This window comes from Cervus canadensis, chromosome 23, assembly GCF_019320065.1.
Source record: "Cervus canadensis isolate Bull #8, Minnesota chromosome 23, ASM1932006v1, whole genome shotgun sequence".
Classification (NCBI taxonomy): Eukaryota; Metazoa; Chordata; class Mammalia; order Artiodactyla; family Cervidae; genus Cervus; species Cervus canadensis.
Window position 1 is genome coordinate 22,815,723 of NC_057408.1, and position 14,511 is coordinate 22,830,233.

The window sequence follows — 14,511 nt, forward strand, 5'->3', positions numbered from 1 at the left end:
TTACCAGTTCTGTTTCTCTGGAGAAGCCTCATAAATGCATTAGGATTGGTAGGCCTACAGAGGCATAATTTACTGGGGGTGGGGCATAGCATATTTGGAGAGAATGCTGAGCAGAAAAAAACACTCTAATTCCTCTGAAATATGCTAAGTACCACCTCAGACATATCAGATGACAAAACAAAGGGACATAACATGTTCCCTCAAAACTTTATTTTTAGATATTATAAGATTTCCAGGAAAGGGATAAATATAAATAAAATTAATATGTATGCAGGCATATGAAAATTATACATAAATACCTCATTTTAAATATATATACATTAAGAACTACAGATATATCTATTTGTGAGTTAATAGACATACACATATTTCCTAGTTCTGTCTTCTGAGAGGACCAGAATCAATGATGGTATAGGTAACAACCATAATCTCCCACACACATGTTGCCCTCTAAACAGTATTCACATTAAAAGGAACCAGGGCTCTTTGGAGAAGTGGCTGATTCCAGGGCAGGAGAAGGGAAAGTCCAAGATGAGCCTGCAACATCATTTTGTGGTGTTAAAACATAGTGAAGTGAAGTTGCTCAGTCGTGTCCAACTCTTTGCGACCCCATGGACTGTAGCCTACCAGGTTCCACCGTCCATGGGATTTTCCAGGCAAGAACACTGGAGTGGGTTGCCATTTTCTTCTCCAGGAGATCTTTCTGACCCAGGGGTTGACCCCGGGTCTCCCGCATTGTAGGCAGATGCTTTACCATCTGAGCTGCCAGGGAAGAGAACATTAAACAAAAGAGGGGGTGGGACAGGGAAAGGGCTTGTTAAAAGAGTACAATGGCCAAACTGAAGGAGGTCCTAGTGGCCAGAGTTGAAACAATTTAAGAAAATAAACTGCTAAATATCCATGAGTCCAGAGAAATTAACAAGAGATAGCTCTTCCTTACAATAGAATTCTAATTAATAGAAATAGGAAGTAGAAAGGGGCTTCCCTGGCGGCTCATATGGTAAAGAATCCGCCTGCAATGCAGAGGTGCAGGTTTGATCCCCAGGTCGGGAAGATCCCCTGGAGAAGGGAATGGCTACCCACTCCAGCATTCCTGCCTGGACAATCCCGTGGACAGGAAAGCCTGGCGGGCTACAGTCCATGGGGTCACAGAGAGTTGTACATGACTTAGTGACTGAACAACAACAATCCTGATGCTGGGAAAGAGTGAGGGCAGGAGGAGAAGCGGGCAACAGAGGATGAGGTGGCTGGATGGCATCACTGACTTAATGGACATAAGTTTGAGCAAACTCATGTGGGAGAGAGTGAAGGACAGGGGAGCCTGGCGTGCTATAATCCATGGGGTCACAAAGAGTGGGAAATGACTTAGCAACTGAACAACTGCAACAGGAAATAGAAATTCACCAACAGGTCAGAATACCACCGTAATATTACATGTTCCAGACAATGGGCATCAACGGATGCTAAAATTTTTGGCAAGTTAATAGACAGAAAGGAGTTTAATAGTATCAAAGATATTAATACATATCATCTATGGAGAGAAATACAGTAATTTTATTGGGAGGAAACCCAGTTTCATTTGGCTAAACCACCAGTAAGATGTATGCATATCATTAACGTGCATACACCAGTTAAATCACCAGTAAGATACATGCACATCATTAACTCCATGATATGATCCAATGAGGAACAAATCATTTCTATGGTATTCTTGCAAAAATCATAACTTACTATAACCCTGAAAAGATGTTGGACAAACCATAATTGAAAGACAGTCTACAAAATGAATATCTTCAAGTGTCAAGCTCATGAAAAGACAAGACAGAAGAATGGTTACAAGTTAGAGAAGACCAACAGGAAATCATGTACAATAGGGCACCTTCAAAGATACTCCTGTGCTCCTTGGATAAAAAAAAAATTGGAAAACAATGGCAAAACAAGAAAAAAAAATCTGTACTATAATAATGAACACGTACCAATGTTGAAGTTCTTTTCTTGATACTTGGACTGTGGTTATACAAAAAACTGACTTTAGGGAATAAGATGAATTATGCAAGATAACTTCCTATATGGTTTTTACAAGTTTTCTTAGTCTAACATTGGTTTGAAACAGAAAAAAAAAAAAATTAAAGTCATGTGTATACATGCAAGTGCATTCATGTCAATCATTTGCTTTCACTGTCCTATAGAATGTTCCCACCAAGGGAAACCTTCTGGCCCCTATTTCTTGAATTATAACCACCATCCATGACAACCTCAAATTATGCCTAATTACCTAAAATTGCAGTCTCATTTCAATTGCAGTCTAATAATTAAAGATATATATCACCTAGTACAGTGGGATGAAGGTTGTACTGCCATAAATAGTGAAATAGCTTTTCTATTTTATTCATAAACATAATGAGTAGTAAAGTCCTCACTGAAGGAAGCTTTCTCCTATGCATGTTTATTTCATCATCATTTATACATCTCTGAACAATTCAAAGTGTCTAAATTCAGGGAATTTTTGTCTAGAAAAACAGCAGGAAAGGTACATGTTGGCTACAAATAACATGGAATTTTTAACTTTATGTTGTATGTTGTTACTCATGTTGGCATAAGTGTACTAGAGTAAATGTGAGGAAGAGATTAAATAGAAACAAAAATAATTGGAAATGAAGCACTTTTAAAAATCTTTTCTGATGAAAATTTTGGACACCTCATCCCAAAAATTGCCACTATGTAGATATCCCTAAACATTTTGGGAATAATTTTGTGCTAACAACAGCAATCCCTCTATGCAGAGTACAATGAGGCAAAAGCAAAGTCCTGTGACTTAGATTATGCTTATGGGAACATTTTGTGTGCCATTTATATTAAACTATAAACCAATCACAGAAAATGAAATCAGGAGTCAAAATTGCATATTTAATTAAACTGAACAATTACTTGAGTGTACTAAAAGTTTGATCAAGTCAAATTAATTTTGTACCAGTAAACTTTTTCAAAAACCCATTTTAGTATTGAGGGGTTATAAATACCCCCACTATCATATTCCTAGTCCCAAAATTTCAGTTCCAGAAGTGTCATTAGACTGCCTCTTAATTTCCATGAGTAAACCCATAATATAGCATGAAAGGTAACATGTCCCCCTGTATGTGATTTTCTTTAAAACATCTTATGAAAAGAAACATGAGGGGACGAACAGACATGAAAAGATGTTGATGATGGCTGAACCTCAGTGATGGGAGAACTAGAAGATCTTTCATCTCTGCGCTCACTATCTTTATCCCTAGGCTTATCCCTTGCTAATTTTTGTCTCAGACAAGAATTCCTGAAGAGCTGGAAATTCCCAAGAAATAGACTATTTGTCATACTGTTTTACAGATGCTGGTCCCTGTGTTACGAAATTTTTTGTAACCCTACTCAATTCAATTCTCCCCAAGCTGTTCTTCCCCGTCTGGCTACTTTTATTCCTTTAGATTCAGCTCAGGTGTTGACTCCTGTGTGCCTCTAGGGAAATAATCTCTCCCACATTATATGCAAAATCAGAATGTTCACTCTGAATACAGGGGCAATGTACATCTGTGTGTCACCTTTCCCGATGAACAATCAATGCAGAATCAGGCCAACATCTCTTCTCATGCTGATCTGAGTTGCACTGGGCATCTTTCTTTCACGTTGTGAGTTTGCAGGAGGCTGGAGCATCTCTGCTCTGCCCACCTCACTCTGTGGCCCTGGCTAAAGGGGCAATGGCTACCTGGATAGTACATGTTTGTCTTCGCAGAGGTCAGAAACTTCCAACGGTGTGAATGGAAATGGAGGTGCCCATTAAGACTTGAAAGTGGCTCAAGGTCATTTCTGACTACACTTCATTGAACAATGGCAGCCACACAGCCAAGCCAAAAATCAGTGTTTAAGAGCAATACACCCTTTTGATGGAGATGAGAGGCAGGGAGGAGAGTAACTATTTCCTTATAACTTATCAACTATCACATTCAATGTCGGGATGGTCTCTGGTATGTAGTAGATGCTTAATACATTTTAGTGTGTTTGATTGCTATTTAAAAAAAAAAAGATTTCAATGGTTTATCATTTTTAGGATCCTGAAAAGTAAACAGATTTAAAGCAGAGTCAAAAATGACTCATTAATTTAGAGTTTTATCATAGCACCTGGGGTTCTTTGCTTATTTATCTGTTTCCATCACTCTACAGTGATCCATGATGTGTTGCCTCATTACTATCCCCACCTGCGGGAGTGGGGGCTTGCCATCTGGGACAGGAGTGTCAGGAAGCATTTAACAAGAGGCTTTTTGTGTGCTGTTTGGATCTGTCAGGAACCCTCTGGCCCTTATTGATTCCTGAATATTCAGGAATTAAGAGGAGAGGCACGCCTTTCCCGGGGCTGAGGAATCCAGGCATTTCTCATTACAGTGATAAGTACCCTCTTCCTTCTTATGAAAAGGTGATTGTTTGCAACTCTCTCTTTGATAGGGATCATCTTATGTTTTGTAAGTCTGGAATTTTAATCTTTATCTTTGCTGAGAATAACCACCTTGTAAGACAGTATATATTCTCTCTCTCTCTCTCTCTCTCTGGCTAATTCAGGGGATATCAGCCTCTTTCTCTCTCTTACTTTGTTATGGTCGACTCTAGACCACCAGGTTCCGGTCCATTAAAGGACTAACAGGAGCAGTAAATGCTCACTGCATAAGGGGGAAAGGACCAGGAGTTAGAAAGGAAAAGTAGAGAGAAAGAGATCAAAGCAAATCTAAGACAAAAGAAGCAAGCCCTTATCTTCCCTTGTGGAGCTCACAAGTGATGCCTTAGCATTTACTAGAATGTGTGTTCTTTCCTTTGAGGTGATAGTCAAAACCTTGTGATTTAACCAGTTGTCATTATAAGTATAATTAATCATAAGGTAAGCCTCTCAATTTGCTTGCTAATTTACAAGTCACATAGGGTAGATATATAAGAATGCAAATTGAGCAAGATTCAGTTAGGTTTAAAGATCCTAGAACCACAGAGATAAAGAATCATAAAATATTTATAGCTCAGTTAACTTGAGACTTCATCTAATCTTATGAGCTGAATTAGAATACAAAAAAGCAAATTGAAAATAATAACTGAGACTTCATAATACAGTGGCCCATAATCATGTGCCTACATGGATACAGAGTCAGAAAGATAACTGGGCATCCTGTCCCGGTCTCAATATTCTTTGTTATTTTTTTTCTCTCCACCTCCCTGAGAATTGCAATTAATCTTACTATAAAATATTATCAATATCTAATTAAACAATACTAGTATTAATCAATATTAATATATTCCTATAATATACAAGGTTATTCTCCTATATATATTTTAGAGTTAAGGCATTATACTTGAAAAGATATTTGGGCAAGATCATGGATACATGTCAAAAACATATCATTGAGCAAAAGAGGACAAACACAAAAGTAAACATAGTGCATTACTGTAATTATATGAAGTTAAAATGGAAGCAAAATCATTGGAGGATTAAAAGTACAAGAGGGCTTACTTCAGCTGAGAGGGAGGTGACTGGAGAAGACAGTAGCAGAAAGAGGTTGATGGGTGGAAGCCTTGAGAAATACTGCTCATTTACCATTTCTTCCTCTGTGCAGTCTTCCTAGGAACCTCTACCCTGTGGAGAGCTGGGTCCCCTGAACATCCAGCTAGACTCGGCCCCTCTGTCCAGGTACACTTAGTTCAACATAGTGTATGGCCCGAGATACTTGCAAGAGGAAGCTCTTTTCACTGAATGGCAGAATCACAAACATTCTAGTACATTTCAAACCTCCTCCTGTAATCATGTCTGTTAACATCCTGTTGATCAAAGTAAGTCTCAAGAACAAACCCAAACCCAACCGCTCCCGCAAAGATCAGGCAAGGGGGAAATTTGACTGAAAGTATGTTAATGTACCAAACAGGTAATTCTACCTAGGGTATTCCCTAGAGCAGAGAATTATGAGCTAGAATTTTCATATATGCCTAGCATGCAGTGGGGCTTGAAAAAAAAAAAAAGAAGGCTCCAATGAATAAAACTTATTTGGCCAAAAGACAGTCACTGCCCTCATCTCCAAATTTAGAATTAACATGTTTAATGCATTTGAAACAAAAATCCTCAAAACTAATGGGAAAAAATTAGATATTTACAAAACATGCAGATCACGTAATTACAAAGGATGCTCTGAAAAGGATCCTTTAAAACATAAGGAAATAAAATGCAGGATATTAAAAAAGAGGACAAGTATGCAATCTATGAGGATCATGGGGAAATATGAATCAGTATCTGCTAATTATCTAACAAACATATATATACACACACACATAGGTAATTACATTTATTCTCCCTGTGAAGGAAAGCTACGGCAAACCTAAGTACATGTTAAAAAGCAGAGACATCACTTTGGTTAGATAGCATCACCGACTCAACGGACATGAATCTGAGGGAAGTCCTGGAGATAGTGCAAGACAGAGGAGTGTGGTGTGCTGCAGTCCATGGGGTTGCAAAGAGTCAGGCACAACTTAGCAACTGAACAACAAAAACAAAGTCAGAGTAATTGCTATGATGAGTGTATTTCTTGGGTATATTTTGGAAAAACTTCTTAGAGTATGTGAAAGTGAGAAAGTAAAATAGGAAATGGGGACTAGGTGCCTTGGACAACATATTCTTAATAATTCAATTCATAGTAACTTATTGAAAATATGATTTTAGCATTTTGATACTTCTCATAAAAATTAATAGAAAAATCTTTCATTTGCTGAAGATAAAATCTTTTCAGTAGAATGGTCTCCTTATAAAGCAGCTTGTATTTGCAAAAAAAGGTGTCCTATTTTTATTGTTTCCTACAATCATTTGATGAAAGCATTACAAAGGTTGCCAAACCACTTACATTTTCCAGTACATAGCATGTTTTACATCCAGAGAATGTTTAATTAATTTACTGATTAATTTTTTAATGCTATTGCTATTTGGCAGCTGTTTTGACAAAACTGCCTTCCTCATTACAGACGTTCTACTTGTGAAAAGAAGTCAACCATAGCAAATGGACTTATTGAATTATCCAGCTCACCAATTATATAGTATAAAATTATTCATCCTCATATAATTTGATCAGGAAAAATCATTTATCTTTAGCAACTGTGTAAAATTAGATATTATGCTGCTGGATGGCTGCAATTTCAAAAGTGTCTGTAGTTAAAAAAAACTTTTAAAATGTATTTGAACACTGAGTTATTGCCTATTTTCTCGAACCACTTTGTTATAAAAAAAGGTTAGTATCTAAGTAATTGCTCCACTGAGCCCACTTTTCTCACCATTTAAAAAGCATCACTTAGTTGTTTAAATGCAAAATATCTGTCCGTTATCATTATTGGCTGTGCAATTTTGCAGAGACCTCATTCTTATTATATTTCAATGTTTATAAATTAATGAATACATAATCAATTCATTTCTTAATAAAACCAACATAATTTAATTGGAAACTCTTCTGTGTTGTTATATATATATACAAAAAGCAACATAGCAAAGCATCTATAAAGGTTGAGCTGACACTTAACATTTCTTATTCATAGCGCTAGACTCAGCATTAACACTACTTTCCAACCTATTTATAGATCTTTGTATCTTATCTTATTTAAAGACCACGCCTGATGTATTTGAAGATTTCTTTTCAGTTTCAGCTAACCTAACCAGGTGGATCTAAATAGGCTTATTAACTAAAATGAACACCCCAATGAACTAAAAATGAACCTCTCAGCATCATTTCATACTATGCAGATTAATTTTTCCTATTTGGGCACTATTTCTTGATATCTTCCAGCTAATGTATTACTCAGCTAAAAGTCAAAAAGATCATTCAACTCTAGCTTCAACATATCTATCTACATTTTCTTGTCTATAAATATGTATCTAATGTATCTACACATAATTTATAGGCAACTATATTGATATATTGGGAGTCCCTGCTGGCTCAGCAGTAAAGAACCCGCCTGCCAATACAGGAGATGCAGGTTTGATCCCCTGGTCGGGAAGACTCCGCTGAAGAAGGAAATGGAAACCCCACTCCATTCACACATTTGCATGACAACAAATTCATGTTCAAAACACTTCTATGATGTCCATAAGTTCATAAGAGAAAAGTTTATCCCAAAACCTTGAAAAGGAAAAGAGCAAAAAGAAAAATTCCAGAATAGGAAATCTTACTGCACATTAGTCAAATGAATATGTATTCTACCTCACTAGCAATCAAAATAAACAAATTAAAATAAGATTATATAGTATACCTGATTAGCAAATATCTAAACAGTTATAATAGTACTGACAACACAGATGGAAATGGGGACATTCAAACACATTTAGAGGAAGAATTAACTACTAGAATCCCTCTAACATATCTCTAGGCTACATTTAGTAAGTTTGGTGATAGTGAAAGACAGGGAAGTCTGGCGTGCTATATGTAGTCCATGGGGTTGCAGGGAGTCAGACGTGACTTAGAGACTGAACAAGTAAGTCTAGAGGTGAATATGCCAGAAGATTCCATTTTCCATATATATATTAAAATACATGCAAAATATGCAAGTATGGACTTCCCCAGAGGTCCACTGGTGAAGCATCTACCTGCCAATGCAGAAGACATGGGTTGAATCTCTGCTCAGGGAACATTCCACAAGACGAAGAGGAACTAACCCTGTGTAAAACAGCTCCCAAGCCCCTGTGCCACAACTACTAATGCCAGCACACGCTAGCGCCCAAGCCCCACAGCAAGAAAAGCCACTGCAATGAGAAGCCCATCATCACCACTGGAGAGGAGCCCCACCCTCTGCAACTGGAGAAAGCATCGTGCACCAACGAAGACCCAGCACAGACAAAAGTAGGTAATATAAATGCAATATGTATATACTGAAGTATGTACAAAAGCTTTTGCTGCAACATAGTTTAAAACAAAACACTGCTACCCAGTAAAAGGATCATAGAACAATGAACAAATTTTACATGCAAGCCATGCAATGCTATGCAAGTGAAATCAGTTAATAAAAGCATTTATGATCAACATGAATAAATAACAGAACCATAATGGTAAGAAAAATTAAAACAGGTTTCTGAATGATTTAATAACATTTGTATAAAGTATTAAAATATACGGAACAATATTAAATGGCTATAAATGTACCTATATGTTACAACAGTTTAAAAGCACACACAGGAATGAAAAATAAATACAGGATGCTGTTTAGTAATAAAGATACATTTAGGAGGGCAGTGAGATGGAAAAGGAGTATAAGAAGGGTTTCAAATATGTGATGTTACATTTCTTAATTGGGTGAAGTTATCTTAGTGTCACTTACTAATATTATACATATTTGCAATTTTGAAATAATACTAAGAATGATTAAGGTCACATTCAGTTCAGTTCATCTCAGTCGCTCAGTCATGTCCGAAAAGTTGCAACCCTATGGAAAGTGGTCACCAGGATTCTCTGTCTTTCACCATCTCCCAGAGCTGGCTGAAACTCATGTCCATTGAGTTCGTACGGTCATCCAACCATTTCACCATCTGCCGTCCCCTTCTCCTCCTGCCCCCAATCCCTCCCAGCATCAGGGTCTTTTCCAATGAGTGAGCTCTTCGCATCAGGTGGCCAAAGTATTGGAGTTTCAGCTTCAGCATCAGTCCTTCCAGTGAACACCCAGGACTGATCTCCTTTAGGATGGACTGGTTGGATCTCCTTGCAGTCCAAGGGACTCTCAAGAGTCTTCGCCAACACCACAGTTCAAAAGCATCAATTCTTCAGTGCTCAGCTTTCTTTATAGTCCAACTCTTACATCCATACATGACCCCTGGAAAAACCTTGACTAGACGGACCTTTGTTGGCAAAGTGATGTCTCTGCTTTTTAATGGCTGCAGTCACCATGTGCAGTGATTTTGGAGCCCAAGAAAATAAAGTCTCTCACTGTTTCCACTGTTTCCCCATCTATTTGCCGTGAAGTGATAGGACTGGATACCATGATCTTAGTTTTCTGAATGTTGAGCCTTAAGTCAGTTTTTTCACTCTCCTCTTTCACTTTCATCAAGAGGCTCTTTAGTTCTTCTTCGCTTTCTGCCGTAAGAGTGGTGCCATCTGTGCATCTGAAGTTATTGATATTTCTCTCGACAATCGTGATTCCAGCTTGTGCTTCATCCAGCTTGTGCTTCATCCAGCCTGGCATTTTGCATGATGTACTCTGCATATAAGTTAAATAAGCAGGGTGACAATATACAGCCTTGATGTACTCCTTTTCCAATTTGGAACTAGTCTGTAGTTCCATGTCCAGTTCTAACTGTTGCTAACCTGCATATATATTTCTCAGGAGGGAGGTCAGGAGGTCTGATATTCCCATATCTTGAAGAATCTTCCACAGTTTTTGCGGTCCACACAATCAAAGGCTTTGGCATAGTCAATAAAGCAGAAATAGATGTTTTTCTGGAACTCTCTTGTTTTTTTTGATGATCCAGTGGGTGTTGGCAATTTGATCTCTGGTTCCTCTACCTTTTCTAAATCCAGATTTAACATCTGGAAGTTCATGGTTCACATACTGTTGAAGCCTGGCTTGGAGAATTTTGAGCATTACTTTGCTAGTGTTTGAGATGAGTGCAATCGTGGGGTAGTTTGAACATTCTTTGGGATTGCCTTTCTTTGGGATTGGAATGAAAACTGACCTTTTCCAGTCCTGTGGCCACTGCTGACTTTTCCACATTTGCTGGCATATTGAGTGCAGCACTTTCACAGCATCACCCTTTAGGATTTGAAATAGCTCAACTGGAATTCCGTCACCACCACTAGTTTTGTTTGTAGTGATGCTTCCTAAGGCCCACTTGACTTCACATTCCAGGATGTCTGGCTCTAGGTGAGTGATCACACCATTGCGGTTATCTGGGTCTTGAAGATCTTTTTTGTACAGTTCTTCTGTGTATTCTTGTGACTTCTTCTAAATATCTTCTTCTTCTGTTAGGTCCATACCATTTCTGTCCTTTATTGTGCCCATCTTTGCATGAAATGTTCCCTTGGTATGTCTAATTTTCTTGACGAGATCTCTAGTCTTTCCCATTCTATTGTTTTCTTCTATTTCTTTGCACTGATCACTGAGGAAGGCTTTCTTATCTCTCCTTGCTATTCTTTGGAACTCAGCATTCAAATGGGTATATCTTTCCTTTTCTCCTTTGCCTTTAGCGTCTCTTCTTTTCTTGGCTATTTGTAAGGCCTTGTCAGACAACACTTTTGCCTTTTTGCATTTCTTTTTCTCGGGGATGGTCTTGATCCCTGCCTCCTGTACAATGTCACAAACCTCTGTCCACAGTTTTTCAGGCACTCTGTCTATCAGATCTAATCCCTTGAATCTATTTGTCACTTCCACAGTATAATTGTAAGGGATTTGATTTAGGTCTTACCTGGATGGTCTAATGGTTTTCCCTACTTTCTTCAATTTAAGTCTGAATTTTGCAATAGGAGTTCATGATCTGAGCCACAGTCAGCTCCTGGTCTTGTTTTTGCTGACTGTATTTTGTTCACTAATGCCACATTAGTTAACCAACACATTAGTTAACTATTATAATGTGATCTGACTTGTAAGTATACATTTTTGAAAAGTTTTTGTCAAACAACTACATGTCTTAACTTGATAAAAAGAAAAGATATGTGTATGACATCCCTTATATGGGGAATCTGAAAAGAAATGTTATGAATGAAATTATTTAGAAAACAGGAGACCCGCACACTTAGAGAACAAATTTATGGTTGCTGGGGAGAAGGCGTAGTTGGGCAGTTTGGCGCTGACATTCACACCCTGGTGTATTGAAAATGGGTCAGCAACAAGGCCCTGCTGTAAGCACAGGGAACTCTGCTCAATGTTACGTGGCGGCCGGGATGGGAGGGGAGCTTGGAGAGAATGGATACATGTGTGTGTATGACTGAGTCCCTTCTCTGTCCACCGGAAGCTAGCTCAACATTGTTAATCAGCTATACTCTGATATGAAATAAACAGTTAAAGAAAATTAAAATGAAAAAAGAAAGAGAGAGAGTATACACAACACCTAAGAGGATGGAGAAGTCTGCTCACCATCCAAAGCTCTGGCTGCTCTGTTGCTGTTAACAGCCGAGGCATCGACTTGTTGCAACACAAGTTGCACCCCGCCCACCCCCATCAGTTGGAAAGCTCTGATCTAGGAAGCTGGCCACCCTAACAGTTACTACCAGGCCTGGATGACCACATCCACAGACTGCATGTTTGCTCTCTAGACTCTGACATCTGATGGTTAACCTGCCCAAGGGGAAGGGTCAGGCTAAGGGTGAGCTCTTGGACTTAGACACGGTGCCCTCACTCACAAAGACTACTGGGGAAAAAACCGTCACGCCAATCAGCTTAAGTCTTTGTAGATACAGGAGGGTTAAACTGTTTATACAAGCATGCCCTCTCATCAAGGGTAGTCTCTCACCCTGGAAAAACTTAGAATGGAAACAAAAATCAGTTTTCTGGGTAGCATGGAAACATGGCAGGCTGAGTTATTTGAAAAGTTCAACAGTTAAAACACTGATTTTGCTAGCCTGACAGTCACGGTCAGGACACTGACTTAGACTGTCTCCAGGAGAAACATTTTCTTTCCTGCCAAGGCCAAGAAGATCCTCTTCAGACTGAATTAACCTATCCACGAGTGAGGTCCTGCATGGCAACTCTTCCTGTGTGACCCAAGTCCTTCGTGTTTAGTTGCTGAGTCGTGTCCAACTCTTTTGCAACACTATGGACTATAGCCTGCCAGGCTCCTCTGTCCATGGGATTCTCCAGGCAAGAATATTGGAGTGGGTTGCCGTTCCTTTCTCCAGGGGATCTTCCTGATCCAGGGACTGAACCCAGGTCTCCTGCACTGGGAGGCGGTTCTTTACCACTGAGCCCGTCCTAGGGAAGCCTGTTCTAGGGGACACATTACTATGCTTTCAAATAAGGAAGAGACTGCAGAAACCCCAAAGTTACTATTTATTCTCACAAAAAAGGACAAGATTTGCTTCAGTTTCAACCTAAAAAGACAACTGTTTTGTTCATTATTTTATGGTATCAATTCCTCTGTTCTATGTCCTTAAAAATATCAGGTTTAATATAACATTAATTGGGTTTAGCCGGAAAGTATAGATAACAATGACTTGAACTTTGCTTAATCCATAGTAACAATTGCAGATTTTTCTCACTACACTTAACACAGTGGGAAATTTTCTTTATTCACTATTGCCAGATAAAAATTTTATATCAAATATTGTAATTAAATTATTTGTTGGACTTCCCTGTTGGCTCAAATAGTAAAGAACTCCTGTTTTTATTCTAAAGAGATCGATTTCTTGAGAAATAGATTTTCTTTCTTGAGTCACTAAGAAATTTAAATGAGACATATACCCTCACCAAATGGCATTATATTTATACAATCACAATTATGTCTCATGCAATATTTAGCAGTTTCTTATAGAAAGCAATTACTACAATTATAATCCAGACAGTGGTTTTTTCTGCCTCTTACTAGAGGGATTCATGTAGTAGATTCTGCATTCTGTAAACCCTAAGTTAAAATAATTAACTTCTGGTAGGTGACAGCGAACTGCAAAATCAATACTCTGTGAGATTCAGGTATCATAACAATATGTGACACTATTTACTTGGCACTCATTTAATTTCACTATGTAAATGACATTTCCTTTCCAGAATCACTTAGTGATTAGATGTCTAGCTACTGTAGCATTTGACATTTGACCAGCATTGAATATTAAGAGATTTTCCTCAAGTGCAAGTAATTTAGCATAAATAAATTATCCGGAGGATGGGGAGCACCAAAGAGCTCAAGACTGGGAGATCAGGTATTAGCAAGGGCGTTGATTTTTATTAGTAAGTATTCATAGAGGATTGTGGTAAAGTCAAATTAAGTCCCACTTTCCTAGGTTATTTTAGACCCTCACTAGCTTCAAAAAAGGTCTGTGTTTTCAGTGACCCTTCTCAGTACTTCCATTGTCAGAACCAGGAGTGGTCTGTTAATAAAAACAACCTACTCATAATGGTGATGTGTAAACTGGGATGATCAGTCTACTACTGAATGTGCCTTGAGGTGCCCACTCTGGAAGCCTGATGGCTCAGGCCCAAGAGAGAGAATGTAACAGTACTGCCTTGAGATCCTGGACCTTCTAAGTCACACCACAAACCCAGGAATCAGAGGAGGACTTGAAGATACTTCAGCCAAAATTAAGGAGGTACTTTCCACTGGAATACCCTTCATCTGACCACTCACAGAAATCAAAACGGCGATGCTTAATCAGAGTGGCAGATCCGATTGCGGAGAAGGAGATTTAACATTTGAGAAATGATCAACAGTTTTAGTGGCTAGATATTAAGAAAATATAATTTTATATAAGCCCATTTTGTTATCATTGCATTATTTAAATTAAGCATTAAATTGAAGGCAAATTGTTCTCACTTTGGAAAGCATTGGAATAACAGGCT